Source organism: Phyllobates terribilis, unplaced genomic scaffold, assembly GCF_046119375.1.
Source record: "Phyllobates terribilis strain yellow unplaced genomic scaffold, ASM4611937v1 Scaffold_853__1_contigs__length_604787, whole genome shotgun sequence".
NCBI lineage: Eukaryota > Metazoa > Chordata > Amphibia > Anura > Dendrobatidae > Phyllobates > Phyllobates terribilis.
This window is the reverse complement of record NW_027363613.1, coordinates 306,390-324,217: the sequence shown is the minus strand read 5'-3', so window position 1 is coordinate 324,217 and position 17,828 is coordinate 306,390. Positions and strand designations below refer to the sequence as shown.

At 45.0% G+C, this 17,828-nt stretch overlaps 14 non-coding genes across 14 annotated transcripts; all 14 read left to right on the top strand.

Annotated features, from left to right (window-relative positions):
* Positions 1–626: 626 nt before the first annotated feature.
* Positions 627–817, top strand: LOC141240367 (U2 spliceosomal RNA). Its single transcript, XR_012305617.1, has one exon. It is a non-coding gene; the product is annotated as a U2 spliceosomal RNA (small nuclear RNA).
* Positions 818–1,932: 1,115 nt separating this feature from the next.
* LOC141240366 (U2 spliceosomal RNA) lies at positions 1,933–2,123 on the top strand. The gene has a single exon (XR_012305616.1). It is a non-coding gene; the product is annotated as a U2 spliceosomal RNA (small nuclear RNA).
* Positions 2,124–3,241: 1,118 nt separating this feature from the next.
* LOC141240364 (U2 spliceosomal RNA) lies at positions 3,242–3,432 on the top strand. The gene has a single exon (XR_012305614.1). It is a non-coding gene; the product is annotated as a U2 spliceosomal RNA (small nuclear RNA).
* A 1,115-nt stretch (positions 3,433–4,547) lies between these two features.
* LOC141240438 (U2 spliceosomal RNA) lies at positions 4,548–4,738 on the top strand. Its single transcript, XR_012305686.1, has one exon. It is a non-coding gene; the product is annotated as a U2 spliceosomal RNA (small nuclear RNA).
* Positions 4,739–5,852: 1,114 nt separating this feature from the next.
* Positions 5,853–6,043, top strand: LOC141240443 (U2 spliceosomal RNA). The gene has a single exon (XR_012305691.1). It is a non-coding gene; the product is annotated as a U2 spliceosomal RNA (small nuclear RNA).
* Positions 6,044–7,158: 1,115 nt separating this feature from the next.
* Positions 7,159–7,349, top strand: LOC141240363 (U2 spliceosomal RNA). The gene has a single exon (XR_012305613.1). It is a non-coding gene; the product is annotated as a U2 spliceosomal RNA (small nuclear RNA).
* Positions 7,350–8,464: 1,115 nt separating this feature from the next.
* On the top strand, positions 8,465–8,655 carry LOC141240362 (U2 spliceosomal RNA). The gene has a single exon (XR_012305612.1). It is a non-coding gene; the product is annotated as a U2 spliceosomal RNA (small nuclear RNA).
* A 1,115-nt stretch (positions 8,656–9,770) lies between these two features.
* On the top strand, positions 9,771–9,961 carry LOC141240453 (U2 spliceosomal RNA). The gene has a single exon (XR_012305700.1). It is a non-coding gene; the product is annotated as a U2 spliceosomal RNA (small nuclear RNA).
* A 1,112-nt stretch (positions 9,962–11,073) lies between these two features.
* LOC141240452 (U2 spliceosomal RNA) lies at positions 11,074–11,264 on the top strand. Its single transcript, XR_012305699.1, has one exon. It is a non-coding gene; the product is annotated as a U2 spliceosomal RNA (small nuclear RNA).
* A 1,115-nt stretch (positions 11,265–12,379) lies between these two features.
* Positions 12,380–12,570, top strand: LOC141240361 (U2 spliceosomal RNA). The gene has a single exon (XR_012305611.1). It is a non-coding gene; the product is annotated as a U2 spliceosomal RNA (small nuclear RNA).
* A 1,115-nt stretch (positions 12,571–13,685) lies between these two features.
* Positions 13,686–13,876, top strand: LOC141240360 (U2 spliceosomal RNA). The gene has a single exon (XR_012305610.1). It is a non-coding gene; the product is annotated as a U2 spliceosomal RNA (small nuclear RNA).
* Positions 13,877–14,990: 1,114 nt separating this feature from the next.
* Positions 14,991–15,181, top strand: LOC141240359 (U2 spliceosomal RNA). Its single transcript, XR_012305609.1, has one exon. It is a non-coding gene; the product is annotated as a U2 spliceosomal RNA (small nuclear RNA).
* Positions 15,182–16,296: 1,115 nt separating this feature from the next.
* On the top strand, positions 16,297–16,487 carry LOC141240546 (U2 spliceosomal RNA). Its single transcript, XR_012305760.1, has one exon. It is a non-coding gene; the product is annotated as a U2 spliceosomal RNA (small nuclear RNA).
* Positions 16,488–17,602: 1,115 nt separating this feature from the next.
* LOC141240358 (U2 spliceosomal RNA) lies at positions 17,603–17,793 on the top strand. Its single transcript, XR_012305608.1, has one exon. It is a non-coding gene; the product is annotated as a U2 spliceosomal RNA (small nuclear RNA).
* The last annotated feature ends 35 nt before the right edge of the window (positions 17,794–17,828 follow it).

Genomic DNA, 17,828 nt, shown 5'->3' with positions numbered 1-17,828 from the left:
CGTTGTCTCCTTCTGCTGGAACACTGACTTCTTTCATTTAATGCCTGCAGACTATAAAAGAGAACCCAACCCAAAAAGTTTGGTTGATTAGTCTGTGGCATTCTGTTAAACTGTTGCTTATGGCGGTCTCTGTGAGCTTCTCAGCGACATTCAGCCAGCCAGGTATCCTGCCTGCAGTAGATGGAATGTGGCAATGGAACGCTGGCTGCGCGTGTCATAATAGGCTCTGAGCCTTTATATACCTGTGCACAGCAGCAGCCACCTTCAGTCTGCTGCTGGACAGCCAGCAGCAGCAGCAGCAGGAGAGGTATGTAATCAGGAGCCCTCCTGCTAAGGGTAGACAGCTGCTCGTTCCACCCCACCCCCCGCCTTAATTGGTTCTCCTCCCTTCCAACGGTGTTGAGGCGGGTGGGAACAGCAGGGGGTGAAGGTGCTGTGTTTAAAGAGGTGGAGTTATGCAGATCTAAAACGCGTGGATTGCAGCAGCAGCAAGCCGAAAAGTGCAGGCATGTAAGGGATCTAGAGGTTGACAACATGTCTTCTTAACGGGAGTCCAGGAGCTCATCTCCACAAATGGACTTTTCAGGATCCTTGGGTGGCTCCGTAGTTTGAAACCAATTCTGGTTATCGCTTCTCGGCCTTTTGGCTAAGATCAAGTGTAGTATCTGTTCTTATCAGTTTAATATCTGATACGTCCCCTATCTGGGGACCATATATTAAATGGATTTTTAGAACAGGGAGATGGAAAAAGAGCTTGCTCTGTCCACTCCACGCATTGACCTGGTATTGCAGTATCTCCAGGACCGGTGCACCCCTTCTTTAATGCAGTTTCTAAAATCAGAAAGAATTGAATTCAATGTTTTTTGTTCATTTTGCTTGTTTGTCGGATTTTGGGATGGACTCTTTGGCTTTGCTTTTCTTCTCCTCATTGGATTTTTCATGTTCAAAGTTGCAGAAGCCAGATTACAAGCTCATTTTGGTTCAACTTCAGCAACTGTGCATTGCATTGCCATGTAATGTGATGCAATGCTATCTTTCTAGCTCTCCCTTTTTACTTCCTTTTGGATAAACAGACATATTAGGCAAGCATTTTGGAGCTTTCACCTAAATAACTACAGGTGGTGAGATAAGCTGCACAATATAATTGACCTTTCAGTATATTGTTGCACACACACCATCTATTTAGCAAATGCCCTTGTTATCAACAGCAGCCTTTTAAACTCACCTGAGCTAACAGGTATGTGCGCTGGTTACTCTGCTGCGCTTAAAATTTCTTTTTTGGTTTGCTACAATGCCTTTTCTGAAACGTTGTCTCCTTCTGCTGGAACACTGACTTCTTTCATTTAATGCCTGCAGACTATAAAAGAGAACCCAACCCAAAAAGTTTGGTTGATTAGTCTGTGGCATTCTGTTAAACTGTTGCTTATGGCGGTCTCTGTGAGCTTCTCAGCGACATTCAGCCAGCCAGGTATCCTGCCTGCAGTAGATGGAATGTGGCAATGGAACGCTGGCTGCGCGTGTCATAATAGGCTCTGAGCCTTTATATACCTGTGCACAGCAGCAGCCACCTTCAGTCTGCTGCTGGACAGCCAGCAGCAGCAGCAGCAGGAGAGGTATGTAATCAGGAGCCCTCCTGCTAAGGGTAGACAGCTGCTCGTTCCACCCCACCCCCCGCCTTAATTGGTTCTCCTCCCTTCCAACGGTGTTGAGGCGGGTGGAAACAGCAGGGGGTGAAGGTGCTGTGTTTAAAGAGGTGGAGTTATGCAGATCTAAAACGCGTGGATTGCAGCAGCAGCAAGCCGAAAAGTGCAGGCATGTAAGGGATCTAGAGGTTGACAACATGTCTTCTTAACGGGAGTCCAGGAGCTCATCTCCACAAATGGACTTTTCAGGATCCTTGGGTGGCTCCGTAGTTTGAAACCAATTCTGGTTATCGCTTCTCGGCCTTTTGGCTAAGATCAAGTGTAGTATCTGTTCTTATCAGTTTAATATCTGATACGTCCCCTATCTGGGGACCATATATTAAATGGATTTTTAGAACAGGGAGATGGAAAAAGAGCTTGCTCTGTCCACTCCACGCATTGACCTGGTATTGCAGTATCTCCAGGACCGGTGCACCCCTTCTTTAATGCAGTTTCTAAAATCAGAAAGAATTGAATTCAATGTTTTTTGTTCATTTTGCTTGTTTGTCGGATTTTGGGATGGACTCTTTGGCTTTGCTTTTCTTCTCCTCATTGGATTTTTCATGTTCAAAGTTGCAGAAGCCAGATTACAAGCTCATTTTGGTTCAACTTCAGCAACTGTGCATTGCATTGCCATGTAATGTGATGCAATGCTATCTTTCTAGCTCTCCCTTTTTACTTCCTTTTGGATAAACAGACATATTAGGCAAGCATTTTGGAGCTTTCACCTAAATAACTACAGGTGGTGAGATAAGCTGCACAATATAATTGACCTTTCAGTATATTGTTGCACACACACCATCTATTTAGCAAATGCCCTTGTTATCAACAGCAGCCTTTTAAACTCACCTGAGCTAACAGGTATGTGCGCTAGTTACTCTGCTGCGCTTAAAATTTCTTTTTTGGTTTGCTACAATGCCTTTTCTGAAACGTTGTCTCCTTCTGCTGGAACACTGACTTCTTTCATTTAATGCCTGCAGACTATAAAAGAGAACTCAACCCAAAAAGTTTGGTTGATTAGTCTGTGGCATTCTGTTAAACTGTTGCTTATGGCGGTCTCTGTGAGCTTCTCAGCGACATTCAGCCAGCCAGGTATCCTGCCTGCAGTAGATGGAATGTGGCAATGGAACGCTGGCTGCGCTTGTCAAAATAGGCTCTGAGCCTTTATATACCTGTGCACAGCAGCAGCCACCTTCAGTCTGCTGCTGGACAGCCAGCAGCAGCAGCAGCAGCAGGAGAGGTATGTAATCAGGAGCCCTCCTGCTAAGGGTAGACAGCTGCTCGTTCCACCCCACCCCCCGCCTTAATTGGTTCTCCTCCCTTCCAACGGTGTTGAGGCGGGTGGGAACAGCAGGGGGTGAAGGTGCTGTGTTTAAAGAGGTGGAGTTATGCAGATCTAAAACGCGTGGATTGCAGCAGCAGCAAGCCGAAAAGTGCAGGCATGTAAGGGATCTAGAGGTTGACAACATGTCTTCTTAACGGGAGTCCAGGAGCTCATCTCCACAAATGGACTTTTCAGGATCCTTGGGTGGCTCCGTAGTTTGAAACCAATTCTGGTTATCGCTTCTCGGCCTTTTGGCTAAGATCAAGTGTAGTATCTGTTCTTATCAGTTTAATATCTGATACGTCCCCTATCTGGGGACCATATATTAAATGGATTTTTAGAACAGGGAGATGGAAAAAGAGCTTGCTCTGTCCACTCCACGCATTGACCTGGTATTGCAGTATCTCCAGGACCGGTGCACCCCTTCTTTAATGCAGTTTCTAAAATCAGAAAGAATTGAATTCAATGTTTTTTGTTCATTTTGCTTGTTTGTCGGATTTTGGGATGGACTCTTTGGCTTTGCTTTTCTTCTCCTCATTGGATTTTTCATGTTCAAAGTTGCAGAAGCCAGATTACAAGCTCATTTTGGTTCAACTTCAGCAACTGTGCATTGCATTGCCATGTAATGTGATGCAATGCTATCTTTCTAGCTCTCCCTTTTTACTTCCTTTTGGATAAACAGACATATTAGGCAAGCATTTTGGAGCTTTCACCTAAATAACTACAGGTGGTGAGATAAGCTGCACAATATAATTGACCTTTCAGTATATTGTTGCACACACACCATCTATTTAGCAAATGCCCTTGTTATCAACAGCAGCCTTTTAAACTCACCTGAGCTAACAGGTATGTGCGCTGGTTACTCTGCTGCGCTTAAAATTTCTTTTTTGGTTTGCTACAATGCCTTTTCTGAAACGTTGTCTCCTTCTGCTGGAACACTGACTTCTTTCATTTAATGCCTGCAGACTATAAAAGAGAACCCAACCCAAAAAGTTTGGTTGATTAGTCTGTGGCATTCTGTTAAACTGTTGCTTATGGCGGTCTCTGTGAGCTTCTCAGCGACATTCAGCCAGCCAGGTATCCTGCCTGCAGTAGATGGAATGTGGCAATGGAACGCTGGCTGCGCTTGTCAAAATAGGCTCTGAGCCTTTATATACCTGTGCACAGCAGCAGCCACCTTCAGTCTGCTGCTGGACAGCCAGCAGCAGCAGCAGCAGGAGAGGTATGTAATCAGGAGCCCTCCTGCTAAGGGTAGACAGCTGCTCGTTCCACCCCACCCCCCGCCTTAATTGGTTCTCCTCCCTTCCAACGGTGTTGAGGCGGGTGGGAACAGCAGGGGGTGAAGGTGCTGTGTTTAAAGAGGTGGAGTTATGCAGATCTAAAACGCGTGGATTGCAGCAGCAGCAAGCCGAAAAGTGCAGGCATGTAAGGGATCTAGAGGTTGACAACATGTCTTCTTAACGGGAGTCCAGGAGCTCATCTCCACAAATGGACTTTTCAGGATCCTTGGGTGGCTCCGTAGTTTGAAACCAATTCTGGTTATCGCTTCTCGGCCTTTTGGCTAAGATCAAGTGTAGTATCTGTTCTTATCAGTTTAATATCTGATACGTCCCCTATCTGGGGACCATAAATTAAATGGATTTTTAGAACAGGGAGATGGAAAAAGAGCTTGCTCTGTCCACTCCACGCATTGACCTGGTATTGCAGTATCTCCAGGACCGGTGCACCCCTTCTTTAATGCAGTTTCTAAAATCAGAAAGAATTGAATTCAATGTTTTTTGTTCATTTTGCTTGTTTGTCGGATTTTGGGATGGACTCTTTGGCTTTGCTTTTCTTCTCCTCATTGGATTTTTCATGTTCAAAGTTGCAGAAGCCAGATTACAAGCTCATTTTGGTTCAACTTCAGCAACTGTGCATTGCATTGCCATGTAATGTGATGCAATGCTATCTTTCTAGCTCTCCCTTTTTACTTCCTTTTGGATAAACAGACATATTAGGCAAGCATTTTGGAGCTTTCACCTAAATAACTACAGGTGGTGAGATAAGCTGCACAATATAATTGACCTTTCAGTATATTGTTGCACACACACCATCTATTTAGCAAATGCCCTTGTTATCAACAGCAGCCTTTTAAACTCACCTGAGCTAACAGGTATGTGCGCTGGTTACTCTGCTGCGCTTAAAATTTCTTTTTTGGTTTGCTACAATGCCTTTTCTGAAACGTTGTCTCCTTCTGCTGGAACACTGACTTCTTTCATTTAATACCTGCAGACTATAAAAGAGAACCCAACCCAAAAGTTTGGTTGATTAGTCTGTGGCATTCTGTTAAACTGTTGCTTATGGCGGTCTCTGTGAGCTTCTCAGCGACATTCAGCCAGCCAGGTATCCTGCCTGCAGTAGATGGAATGTGGCAATGGAACGCTGGCTGCGCTTGTCAAAATAGGCTCTGAGCCTTTATATACCTGTGCACAGCAGCAGCCACCTTCAGTCTGCTGCTGGACAGCCAGCAGCAGCAGCAGCAGGAGAGGTATGTAATCAGGAGCCCTCCTGCTAAGGGTAGACAGCTGCTCGTTCCACCCCACCCCCCGCCTTAATTGGTTCTCCTCCCTTCCAACGGTGTTGAGGCGGGTGGGAACAGCAGGGGGTGAAGGTGCTGTGTTTAAAGAGGTGGAGTTATGCAGATCTAAAACGCGTGGATTGCAGCAGCAGCAAGCCGAAAAGTGCAGGCATGTAAGGGATCTAGAGGTTGACAACATGTCTTCTTAACAGGAGTCCAGGAGCTCATCTCCACAAATGGACTTTTCAGGATCCTTGGGTGGCTCCGTAGTTTGAAACCAATTCTGGTTATCGCTTCTCGGCCTTTTGGCTAAGATCAAGTGTAGTATCTGTTCTTATCAGTTTAATATCTGATACGTCCCCTATCTGGGGACCATATATTAAATGGATTTTTAGAACAGGGAGATGGAAAAAGAGCTTGCTCTGTCCACTCCACGTATTGACCTGGTATTGCAGTATCTCCAGGACCGGTGCACTCCTTCTTTAATGCAGTTTCTAAAATCAGAAAGAATTGAATTCAATGTTTTTTGTTCATTTTGCTTGTTTGTCGGATTTTGGGATGGACTCTTTGGCTTTGCTTTTCTTCTCCTCATTGGATTTTTCATGTTCAAAGTTGCAGAAGCCAGATTACAAGCTCATTTTGGTTCAACTTCAGCAACTGTGCATTGCATTGCCATGTAATGTGATGCAATGCTATCTTTCTAGCTCTCCCTTTTTACTTCCTTTTGGATAAACAGACATATTAGGCAAGCATTTTGGAGCTTTCACCTAAATAACTACAGGTGGTGAGATAAGCTGCACAATATAATTGACCTTTCAGTATATTGTTGCACAAACACCATCTATTTAGCAAATGCCCTTGTTATCAACAGCAGCCTTTTAAACTCACCTGAGCTAACAGGTATGTGCGCTGGTTACTCTGCTGCGCTTAAAATTTCTTTTTTGGTTTGCTACAATGCCTTTTCTGAAACGTTGTCTCCTTCTGCTGGAACACTGACTTCTTTCATTTAATGCCTGCAGACTATAAAAGAGAACCCAACCCAAAAAGTTTGGTTGATTAGTCTGTGGCATTCTGTTAAACTGTTGCTTATGGCGGTCTCTGTGAGCTTCTCAGCGACATTCAGCCAGCCAGGTATCCTGCCTGCAGTAGATGGAATGTGGCAATGGAACGCTGGCTGCGCGTGTCATAATAGGCTCTGAGCCTTTATATACCTGTGCACAGCAGCAGCCACCTTCAGTCTGCTGCTGGACAGCCAGCAGCAGCAGCAGCAGGAGAGGTATGTAATCAGGAGCCCTCCTGCTAAGGGTAGACAGCTGCTCGTTCCACCCCACCCCCCGCCTTAATTGGTTCTCCTCCCTTCCAACGGTGTTGAGGCGGGTGGGAACAGCAGGGGGTGAAGGTGCTGTGTTTAAAGAGGTGGAGTTATGCAGATCTAAAACGCGTGGATTGCAGCAGCAGCAAGCCGAAAAGTGCAGGCATGTAAGGGATCTAGAGGTTGACAACATGTCTTCTTAACGGGAGTCCAGGAGCTCATCTCCACAAATGGACTTTTCAGGATCCTTGGGTGGCTCCGTAGTTTGAAACCAATTCTGGTTATCGCTTCTCGGCCTTTTGGCTAAGATCAAGTGTAGTATCTGTTCTTATCAGTTTAATATCTGATACGTCCCCTATCTGGGGACCATATATTAAATGGATTTTTAGAACAGGGAGATGGAAAAAGAGCTTGCTCTGTCCACTCCACGCATTGACCTGGTATTGCAGTATCTCCAGGACCGGTGCACCCCTTCTTTAATGCAGTTTCTAAAATCAGAAAGAATTGAATTCAATGTTTTTTGTTCATTTTGCTTGTTTGTCGGATTTTGGGATGGACTCTTTGGCTTTGCTTTTCTTCTCCTCATTGGATTTTTCATGTTCAAAGTTGCAGAAGCCAGATTACAAGCTCATTTTGGTTCAACTTCAGCAACTGTGCATTGCATTGCCATGTAATGTGATGCAATGCTATCTTTCTAGCTCTCCCTTTTTACTTCCTTTTGGATAAACAGACATATTAGGCAAGCATTTTGGAGCTTTCACCTAAATAACTACAGGTGGTGAGATAAGCTGCACAATATAATTGACCTTTCAGTATATTGTTGCACACACACCATCTATTTAGCAAATGCCCTTGTTATCAACAGCAGCCTTTTAAACTCACCTGAGCTAACAGGTATGTGCGCTGGTTACTCTGCTGCGCTTAAAATTTCTTTTTTGGTTTGCTACAATGCCTTTTCTGAAACGTTGTCTCCTTCTGCTGGAACACTGACTTCTTTCATTTAATGCCTGCAGACTATAAAAGAGAACCCAACCCAAAAAGTTTGGTTGATTAGTCTGTGGCATTCTGTTAAACTGTTGCTTATGGCGGTCTCTGTGAGCTTCTCAGCGACATTCAGCCAGCCAGGTATCCTGCCTGCAGTAGATGGAATGTGGCAATGGAACGCTGGCTGCGCGTGTCATAATAGGCTCTGAGCCTTTATATACCTGTGCACAGCAGCAGCCACCTTCAGTCTGCTGCTGGACAGCCAGCAGCAGCAGCAGCAGGAGAGGTATGTAATCAGGAGCCCTCCTGCTAAGGGTAGACAGCTGCTCGTTCCACCCCACCCCCCGCCTTAATTGGTTCTCCTCCCTTCCAACGGTGTTGAGGCGGGTGGGAACAGCAGGGGGTGAAGGTGCTGTGTTTAAAGAGGTGGAGTTATGCAGATCTAAAACGCGTGGATTGCAGCAGCAGCAAGCCGAAAAGTGCAGGCATGTAAGGGATCTAGAGGTTGACAACATGTCTTCTTAACGGGAGTCCAGGAGCTCATCTCCACAAATGGACTTTTCAGGATCCTTGGGTGGCTCTGTAGTTTGAAACCAATTCTGGTTATCGCTTCTCGGCCTTTTGGCTAAGATCAAGTGTAGTATCTGTTCTTATCAGTTTAATATCTGATACGTCCCCTATCTGGGGACCATATATTAAATGGATTTTTAGAACAGGGAGATGGAAAAAGAGCTTGCTCTGTCCACTCCACGCATTGACCTGGTATTGCAGTATCTCCAGGACCGGTGCACCCCTTCTTTAATGCAGTTTCTAAAATCAGAAAGAATTGAATTCAATGTTTTTTGTTCATTTTGCTTGTTTGTCGGATTTTGGGATGGACTCTTTGGCTTTGCTTTTCTTCTCCTCATTGGATTTTTCATGTTCAAAGTTGCAGAAGCCAGATTACAAGCTCATTTTGGTTCAACTTCAGCAACTGTGCATTGCATTGCCATGTAATGTGATGCAATGCTATCTTTCTAGCTCTCCCTTTTTACTTCCTTTTGGATAAACAGACATATTAGGCAAGCATTTTGGAGCTTTCACCTAAATAACTACAGGTGGTGAGATAAGCTGCACAATATAATTGACCTTTCAGTATATTGTTGCACACACACCATCTATTTAGCAAATGCCCTTGTTATCAACAGCAGCCTTTTAAACTAACCTGAGCTAACAGGTATGTGCGCTGGTTACTCTACTGCGCTTAAAATTTCTTTTTTGGTTTGCTACAATGCCTTTTCTGAAACGTTGTCTCCTTCTGCTGGAACACTGACTTCTTTCATTTAATGCCTGCAGACTATAAAAGAGAACCCAACCCAAAAAGTTTGGTTGATTAGTCTGTGGCATTCTGTTAAACTGTTGCTTATGGCGGTCTCTGTGAGCTTCTCAGCGACATTCAGCCAGCCAGGTATCCTGCCTGCAGTAGATGGAATGTGGCAATGGAACGCTGGCTGCGCGTGTCATAATAGGCTCTGAGCCTTTATATACCTGTGCACAGCAGCAGCCACCTTCAGTCTGCTGCTGGACAGCCAGCAGCAGCAGCAGCAGGAGAGGTATGTAATCAGGAGCCCTCCTGCTAAGGGTAGACAGCTGCTCGTTCCACCCCACCCCCCGCCTTAATTGGTTCTCCTCCCTTCCAACGGTGTTGAGGCGGGTGGGAACAGCAGGGGGTGAAGGTGCTGTGTTTAAAGAGGTGGAGTTATGCAGATCTAAAACGCGTGGATTGCAGCAGCAGCAAGCCGAAAAGTGCAGGCATGTAAGGGATCTAGAGGTTGACAACATGTCTTCTTAACGGGAGTCCAGGAGCTCATCTCCACAAATGGACTTTTCAGGATCCTTGGGTGGCTCCGTAGTTTGAAACCAATTCTGGTTATCGCTTCTCGGCCTTTTGGCTAAGATCAAGTGTAGTATCTGTTCTTATCAGTTTAATATCTGATACGTCCCCTATCTGGGGACCATATATTAAATGGATTTTTAGAACAGGGAGATGGAAAAAGAGCTTGCTCTGTCCACTCCACTCATTGACCTGGTATTGCAGTATCTCCAGGACCGGTGCACCCCTTCTTTAATGCAGTTTCTAAAATCAGAAAGAATTGAATTCAATGTTTTTTGTTCATTTTGCTTGTTTGTCGGATTTTGGGATGGACTCTTTGGCTTTGCTTTTCTTCTCCTCATTGGATTTTTCATGTTCAAAGTTGCAGAAGCCAGATTACAAGCAGATTTTGGTTCAACTTCAGCAACTGTGCATTGCATTGCCATGTAATGTGATGCAATGCTATCTTTCTAGCTCTCCCTTTTTACTTCCTTTTGGATAAACAGACATATTAGGCAAGCATTTTGGAGCTTTCACCTAAATAACTACAGGTGGTGAGATAAGCTGCACAATATAATTGACCTTTCAGTATATTGTTGCACACACACCATCTATTTAGCAAATGCCCTTGTTATCAACAGCAGCCTTTTAAACTCACCTGAGCTAACAGGTATGTGCGCTGGTTACTCTGCTGCGCTTAAAATTTCTTTTTTGGTTTGCTACAATGCCTTTTCTGAAACGTTGTCTCCTTCTGCTGGAACACTGACTTCTTTCATTTAATGCCTGCAGACTATAAAAGAGAACCCAACCCAAAAAGTTTGGTTGATTAGTCTGTGGCATTCTGTTAAACTGTTGCTTATGGCGGTCTCTGTGAGCTTCTCAGCGACATTCAGCCAGCCAGGTATCCTGCCTGCAGTAGATGGAATGTGGCAATGGAACGCTGGCTGCGCGTGTCATAATAGGCTCTGAGCCTTTATATACCTGTGCACAGCAGCAGCCACCTTCAGTCTGCTGCTGGACAGCCAGCAGCAGCAGCAGGAGAGGTATGTAATCAGGAGCCCTCCTGCTAAGGGTAGACAGCTGCTCGTTCCACCCCACCCCCCGCCTTAATTGGTTCTCCTCCCTTCCAACGGTGTTGAGGCGGGTGGGAACAGCAGGGGGTGAAGGTGCTGTGTTTAAAGAGGTGGAGTTATGCAGATCTAAAACGCGTGGATTGCAGCAGCAGCAAGCCGAAAAGTGCAGGCATGTAAGGGATCTAGAGGTTGACAACATGTCTTCTTAACGGGAGTCCAGGAGCTCATCTCCACAAATGGACTTTTCAGGATCCTTGGGTGGCTCCGTAGTTTGAAACCAATTCTGGTTATCGCTTCTCGGCCTTTTGGCTAAGATCAAGTGTAGTATCTGTTCTTATCAGTTTAATATCTGATACGTCCCCTATCTGGGGACCATATATTAAATGGATTTTTAGAACAGGGAGATGGAAAAAGAGCTTGCTCTGTCCACTCCACTCATTGACCTGGTATTGCAGTATCTCCAGGACCGGTGCACCCCTTCTTTAATGCAGTTTCTAAAATCAGAAAGAATTGAATTCAATGTTTTTTGTTCATTTTGCTTGTTTGTCGGATTTTGGGATGGACTCTTTGGCTTTGCTTTTCTTCTCCTCATTGGATTTTTCATGTTCAAAGTTGCAGAAGCCAGATTACAAGCTCATTTTGGTTCAACTTCAGCAACTGTGCATTGCATTGCCATGTAATGTGATGCAATGCTATCTTTCTAGCTCTCCCTTTTTACTTCCTTTTGGATAAACAGACATATTAGGCAAGCACTTTGGAGCTTTCACCTAAATAACTACAGGTGGTGAGATAAGCTGCACAATATAATTGACCTTTCAGTATATTGTTGCACACACACCATCTATTTAGCAAATGCCCTTGTTATCAACAGCAGCCTTTTAAACTCACCTGAGCTAACAGGTATGTGCGCTGGTTACTCTGCTGCGCTTAAAATTTCTTTTTTGGTTTGCTACAATGCCTTTTCTGAAACGTTGTCTCCTTCTGCTGGAACACTGACTTCTTTCATTTAATGCCTGCAGACTATAAAAGAGAACCCAACCCAAAAAGTTTGGTTGATTAGTCTGTGGCATTCTGTTAAACTGTTGCTTATGGCGGTCTCTGTGAGCTTCTCAGCGACATTCAGCCAGCCAGGTATCCTGCCTGCAGTAGATGGAATGTGGCAATGGAACGCTGGCTGCGCGTGTCATAATAGGCTCTGAGCCTTTATATACCTGTGCACAGCAGCAGCCACCTTCAGTCTGCTGCTGGACAGCCAGCAGCAGCAGCAGCAGGAGAGGTATGTAATCAGGAGCCCTCCTGCTAAGGGTAGACAGCTGCTCGTTCCACCCCACCCCCCGCCTTAATTGGTTCTCCTCCCTTCCAACGGTGTTGAGGCGGGTGGGAACAGCAGGGGGTGAAGGTGCTGTGTTTAAAGAGGTGGAGTTATGCAGATCTAAAACGCGTGGATTGCAGCAGCAGCAAGCCGAAAAGTGCAGGCATGTAAGGGATCTAGAGGTTGACAACATGTCTTCTTAACGGGAGTCCAGGAGCTCATCTCCACAAATGGACTTTTCAGGATCCTTGGGTGGCTCCGTAGTTTGAAACCAATTCTGGTTATCGCTTCTCGGCCTTTTGGCTAAGATCAAGTGTAGTATCTGTTCTTATCAGTTTAATATCTGATACGTCCCCTATCTGGGGACCATATATTAAATGGATTTTTAGAACAGGGAGATGGAAAAAGAGCTTGCTCTGTCCACTCCACGCATTGACCTGGTATTGCAGTATCTCCAGGACCGGTGCACCCCTTCTTTAATGCAGTTTCTAAAATCAGAAAGAATTGAATTCAATGTTTTTTGTTCATTTTGCTTGTTTGTCGGATTTTGGGATGGACTCTTTGGCTTTGCTTTTCTTCTCCTCATTGGATTTTTCATGTTCAAAGTTGCAGAAGCCAGATTACAAGCTCATTTTGGTTCAACTTCAGCAACTGTGCATTGCATTGCCATGTAATGTGATGCAATGCTATCTTTCTAGCTCTCCCTTTTTACTTCCTTTTGGATAAACAGACATATTAGGCAAGCATTTTGGAGCTTTCACCTAAATAACTACTGGTGGTGAGATGAGCTGCACAATATAATTGACCTTTCAGTATATTGTTGCACACACACCATCTATTTAGCAAATGCCCTTGTTATCAACAGCAGCCTTTTAAACTCACCTGAGCTAACAGGTATGTGCGCTGGTTACTCTGCTGCGCTTAAAATTTCTTTTTTGGTTTGCTACAATGCCTTTTCTGAAACGTTGTCTCCTTCTGCTGGAACACTGACTTCTTTCATTTAATGCCTGCAGACTATAAAAGAGAACCCAACCCAAAAAGTTTGGTTGATTAGTCTGTGGCATTCTGTTAAACTGTTGCTTATGGCGGTCTCTGTGAGCTTCTCAGCGACATTCAGCCAGCCAGGTATCCTGCCTGCAGTAGATGGAATGTGGCAATGGAACGCTGGCTGCGCGTGTCATAATAGGCTCTGAGCCTTTATATACCTGTGCACAGCAGCAGCCACCTTCAGTCTGCTGCTGGACAGCCAGCAGCAGCAGCAGCAGGAGAGGTATGTAATCAGGAGCCCTCCTGCTAAGGGTAGACAGCTGCTCGTTCCACCCCACCCCCCGCCTTAATTGGTTCTCCTCCCTTCCAACGGTGTTGAGGCGGGTGGGAACAGCAGGGGGTGAAGGTGCTGTGTTTAAAGAGGTGGAGTTATGCAGATCTAAAACGCGTGGATTGCAGCAGCAGCAAGCCGAAAAGTGCAGGCATGTAAGGGATCTAGAGGTTGACAACATGTCTTCTTAACGGGAGTCCAGGAGCTCATCTCCACAAATGGACTTTTCAGGATCCTTGGGTGGCTCCGTAGTTTGAAACCAATTCTGGTTATCGCTTCTCGGCCTTTTGGCTAAGATCAAGTGTAGTATCTGTTCTTATCAGTTTAATATCTGATACGTCCCCTATCTGGGGACCATATATTAAATGGATTTTTAGAACAGGGAGATGGAAAAAGAGCTTGCTCTGTCCACTCCACGCATTGACCTGGTATTGCAGTATCTCCAGGACCGGTGCACCCCTTCTTTAATGCAGTTTCTAAAATCAGAAAGAATTGAATTCAATGTTTTTTGTTCATTTTGCTTGTTTGTCGGATTTGGGATGGACTCTTTGGCTTTGCTTTTCTTCTCCTCATTGGATTTTTCATGTTCAAAGTTGCAGAAGCCAGATTACAAGCTCATTTTGGTTCAACTTCAGCAACTGTGCATTGCATTGCCATGTAATGTGATGCAATGCTATCTTTCTAGCTCTCCCTTTTTACTTCCTTTTGGATAAACAGACATATTAGGCAAGCATTTTGGAGCTTTCACCTAAATAACTACAGGTGGTGAGATAAGCTGCACAATATAATTGACCTTTCAGTATATTGTTGCACACACACCATCTATTTAGCAAATGCCCTTGTTATCAACAGCAGCCTTTTAAACTCACCTGAGCTAACAGGTATGTGCGCTGGTTACTCTGCTGCGCTTAAAATTTCTTTTTTGGTTTGCTACAATGCCTTTTCTGAAACGTTGTCTCCTTCTGCTGGAACACTGACTTCTTTCATTTAATGTCTGCAGACTATAAAAGAGAACCCAACCCAAAAAGTTTGGTTGATTAGTCTGTGGCATTCTGTTAAACTGTTGCTTATGGCGGTCTCTGTGAGCTTCTCAGCGACATTCAGCCAGCCAGGTATCCTGCCTGCAGTAGATGGAATGTGGCAATGGAACGCTGGCTGCGCGTGTCATAATAGGCTCTGAGCCTTTATATACCTGTGCACAGCAGCAGCCACCTTCAGTCTGCTGCTGGACAGCCAGCAGCAGCAGCAGCAGGAGAGGTATGTAATCAGGAGCCCTCCTGCTAAGGGTAGACAGCTGCTCGTTCCACCCCACCCCCCGCCTTAATTGGTTCTCCTCCCTTCCAACGGTGTTGAGGCGGGTGGGAACAGCAGGGGGTGAAGGTGCTGTGTTTAAAGAGGTGGAGTTATGCAGATCTAAAACGCGTGGATTGCAGCAGCAGCAAGCCGAAAAGTGCAGGCATGTAAGGGATCTAGAGGTTGACAACATGTCTTCTTAACGGGAGTCCAGGAGCTCATCTCCACAAATGGACTTTTCAGGATCCTTGGGTGGCTCCGTAGTTTGAAACCAATTCTGGTTATCGCTTCTCGGCCTTTTGGCTAAGATCAAGTGTAGTATCTGTTCTTATCAGTTTAATATCTGATACGTCCCCTATCTGGGGACCATATATTAAATGGATTTTTAGAACAGGGAGATGGAAAAAGAGCTTGCTCTGTCCACTCCACGCATTGACCTGGTATTGCAGTATCTCCAGGACCGGTGCACCCCTTCTTTAATGCAGTTTCTAAAATCAGAAAGAATTGAATTCAATGTTTTTTGTTCATTTTGCTTGTTTGTCGGATTTTGGGATGGACTCTTTGGCTTTGCTTTTCTTCTCCTCATTGGATTTTTCATGTTCAAAGTTGCAGAAGCCAGATTACAAGCTCATTTTGGTTCAACTTCAGCAACTGTGCATTGCATTGCCATGTAATGTGATGCAATGCTATCTTTCTAGCTCTCCCTTTTTACTTCCTTTTGGATAAACAGACATATTAGGCAAGCATTTTGGAGCTTTCACCTAAATAACTACAGGTGGTGAGATAAGCTGCACAATATAATTGACCTTTCAGTATATTGTTGCACACACACCATCTATTTAGCAAATGCCCTTGTTATCAACAGCAGCCTTTTAAACTCACCTGAGCTAACAGGTATGTGCGCTGGTTACTCTGCTGCGCTTAAAATTTCTTTTTTGGTTTGCTACAATGCCTTTTCTGAAACGTTGTCTCCTTCTGCTGGAACACTGACTTCTTTCATTTAATGCCTGCAGACTATAAAAGAGAACCCAACCCAAAAAGTTTGGTTGATTAGTCTGTGGCATTCTGTTAAACTGTTGCTTATGGCGGTCTCTGTGAGCTTCTCAGCGACATTCAGCCAGCCAGGTATCCTGCCTGCAGTAGATGGAATGTGGCAATGGAACGCTGGCTGCGCGTGTCATAATAGGCTCTGAGCCTTTATATACCTGTGCACAGCAGCAGCCACCTTCAGTCTGCTGCTGGACAGCCAGCAGCAGCAGCAGCAGGAGAGGTATGTAATCAGGAGCCCTCCTGCTAAGGGTAGACAGCTGCTCGTTCCACCCCACCCCCCGCCTTAATTGGTTCTCCTCCCTTCCAACGGTGTTGAGGCGGGTGGGAACAGCAGGGGGTGAAGGTGCTGTGTTTAAAGAGGTGGAGTTATGCAGATCTAAAACGCGTGGATTGCAGCAGCAGCAAGCCGAAAAGTGCAGGCATGTAAGGGATCTAGAGGTTGACAACATGTCTTCTTAACGGGAGTCCAGGAGCTCATCTCCACAAATGGACTTTTCAGGATCCTTGGGTGGCTCCGTAGTTTGAAACCAATTCTGGTTATCGCTTCTCGGCCTTTTGGCTAAGATCAAGTGTAGTATCTGTTCTTATCAGTTTAATATCTGATACGTCCCCTATCTGGGGACCATATATTAAATGGATTTTTAGAACAGGGAGATGGAAAAAGAGCTTGCTCTGTCCACTCCACGCATTGACCTGGTATTGCATTATCTCCAGGACCGGTGCACCCCTTCTTTAATGCAGTTTCTAAAATCAGAAAGAATTGAATTCAATGTTTTTTGTTCATTTTGCTTGTTTGTCGGATTTTGGGATGGACTCTTTGGCTTTGCTTTTCTTCTCCTCATTGGATTTTTCATGTTCAAAGTTGCAGAAGCCAGATTACAAGCTCATTTTGGTTCAACTTCAGCAACTGTGCATTGCATTGCCATGTAATGTGATGCAATGCTATCTTTCTAGCTCTCCCTTTTTACTTCCTTTTGGATAAACAGACATATTAGGCAAGCATTTTGGAGCTTTCACCTAAATAACTACAGGTGGTGAGATAAGCTGCACAATATAATTGACCTTTCAGTATATTGTTGCACACACACCATCTATTTAGCAAATGCCCTTGTTATCAACAGCAGCCTTTTAAACTCACCTGAGCTAACAGGTATGTGCGCTGGTTACTCTGCTGCGCTTAAAATTTCTTTTTTGGTTTGCTACAATGCCTTTTCTGAAACGTTGTCTCCTTCTGCTGGAACACTGACTTCTTTCATTTAATGCCTGCAGACTATAAAAGAGAACCCAATCCAAAAAGTTTGGTTGATTAGTCTGCGGCATTCTGTTAAACTGTTGCTTATGGCGATCTCTGTGAGCTTCTCAGCGACATTCAGCCAGCCAGGTATCCTGCCTGCAGTAGATGGAATGTGGCAATGGAACGCTGGCTGCGCGTGTCATAATAGGCTCTGAGCCTTTATATACCTGTGCACAGCAGCAGCCACCTTCAGTCTGCTGCTGGACAGCCAGCAGCAGCAGCAGCAGGAGAGGTATGTAATCAGGAGCCCTCCTGCTAAGGGTAGACAGCTGCTCGTTCCACCCCACCCCCCGCCTTAATTGGTTCTCCTCCCTTCCAACGGTGTTGAGGCGGGTGGGAACAGCAGGGGGTGAAGGTGCTGTGTTTAAAGAGGTGGAGTTATGCAGATCTAAAACGCGTGGATTGCAGCAGCAGCAAGCCGAAAAGTGCAGGCATGTAAGGGATCTAGAGGTTGACAACATGTCTTCTTAACGGGAGTCCAGGAGCTCATCTCCACAAATGGACTTTTCAGGATCCTTGGGTGGCTCCGTAGTTTGAAACCAATTCTGGTTATCGCTTCTCGGCCTTTTGGCTAAGATCAAGTGTAGTATCTGTTCTTATCAGTTTAATATCTGATACGTCCCCTATCTGGGGACCATATATTAAATGGATTTTTAGAACAGGGAGATGGAAAAAGAGCTTGCTCTGTCCACTCCACGCATTGACCTGGTATTGCAGTATCTCCAGGACCGGTGCACCCCTTCTTTAATGCAGTTTCTAAAATCAGAAAGAATTGAA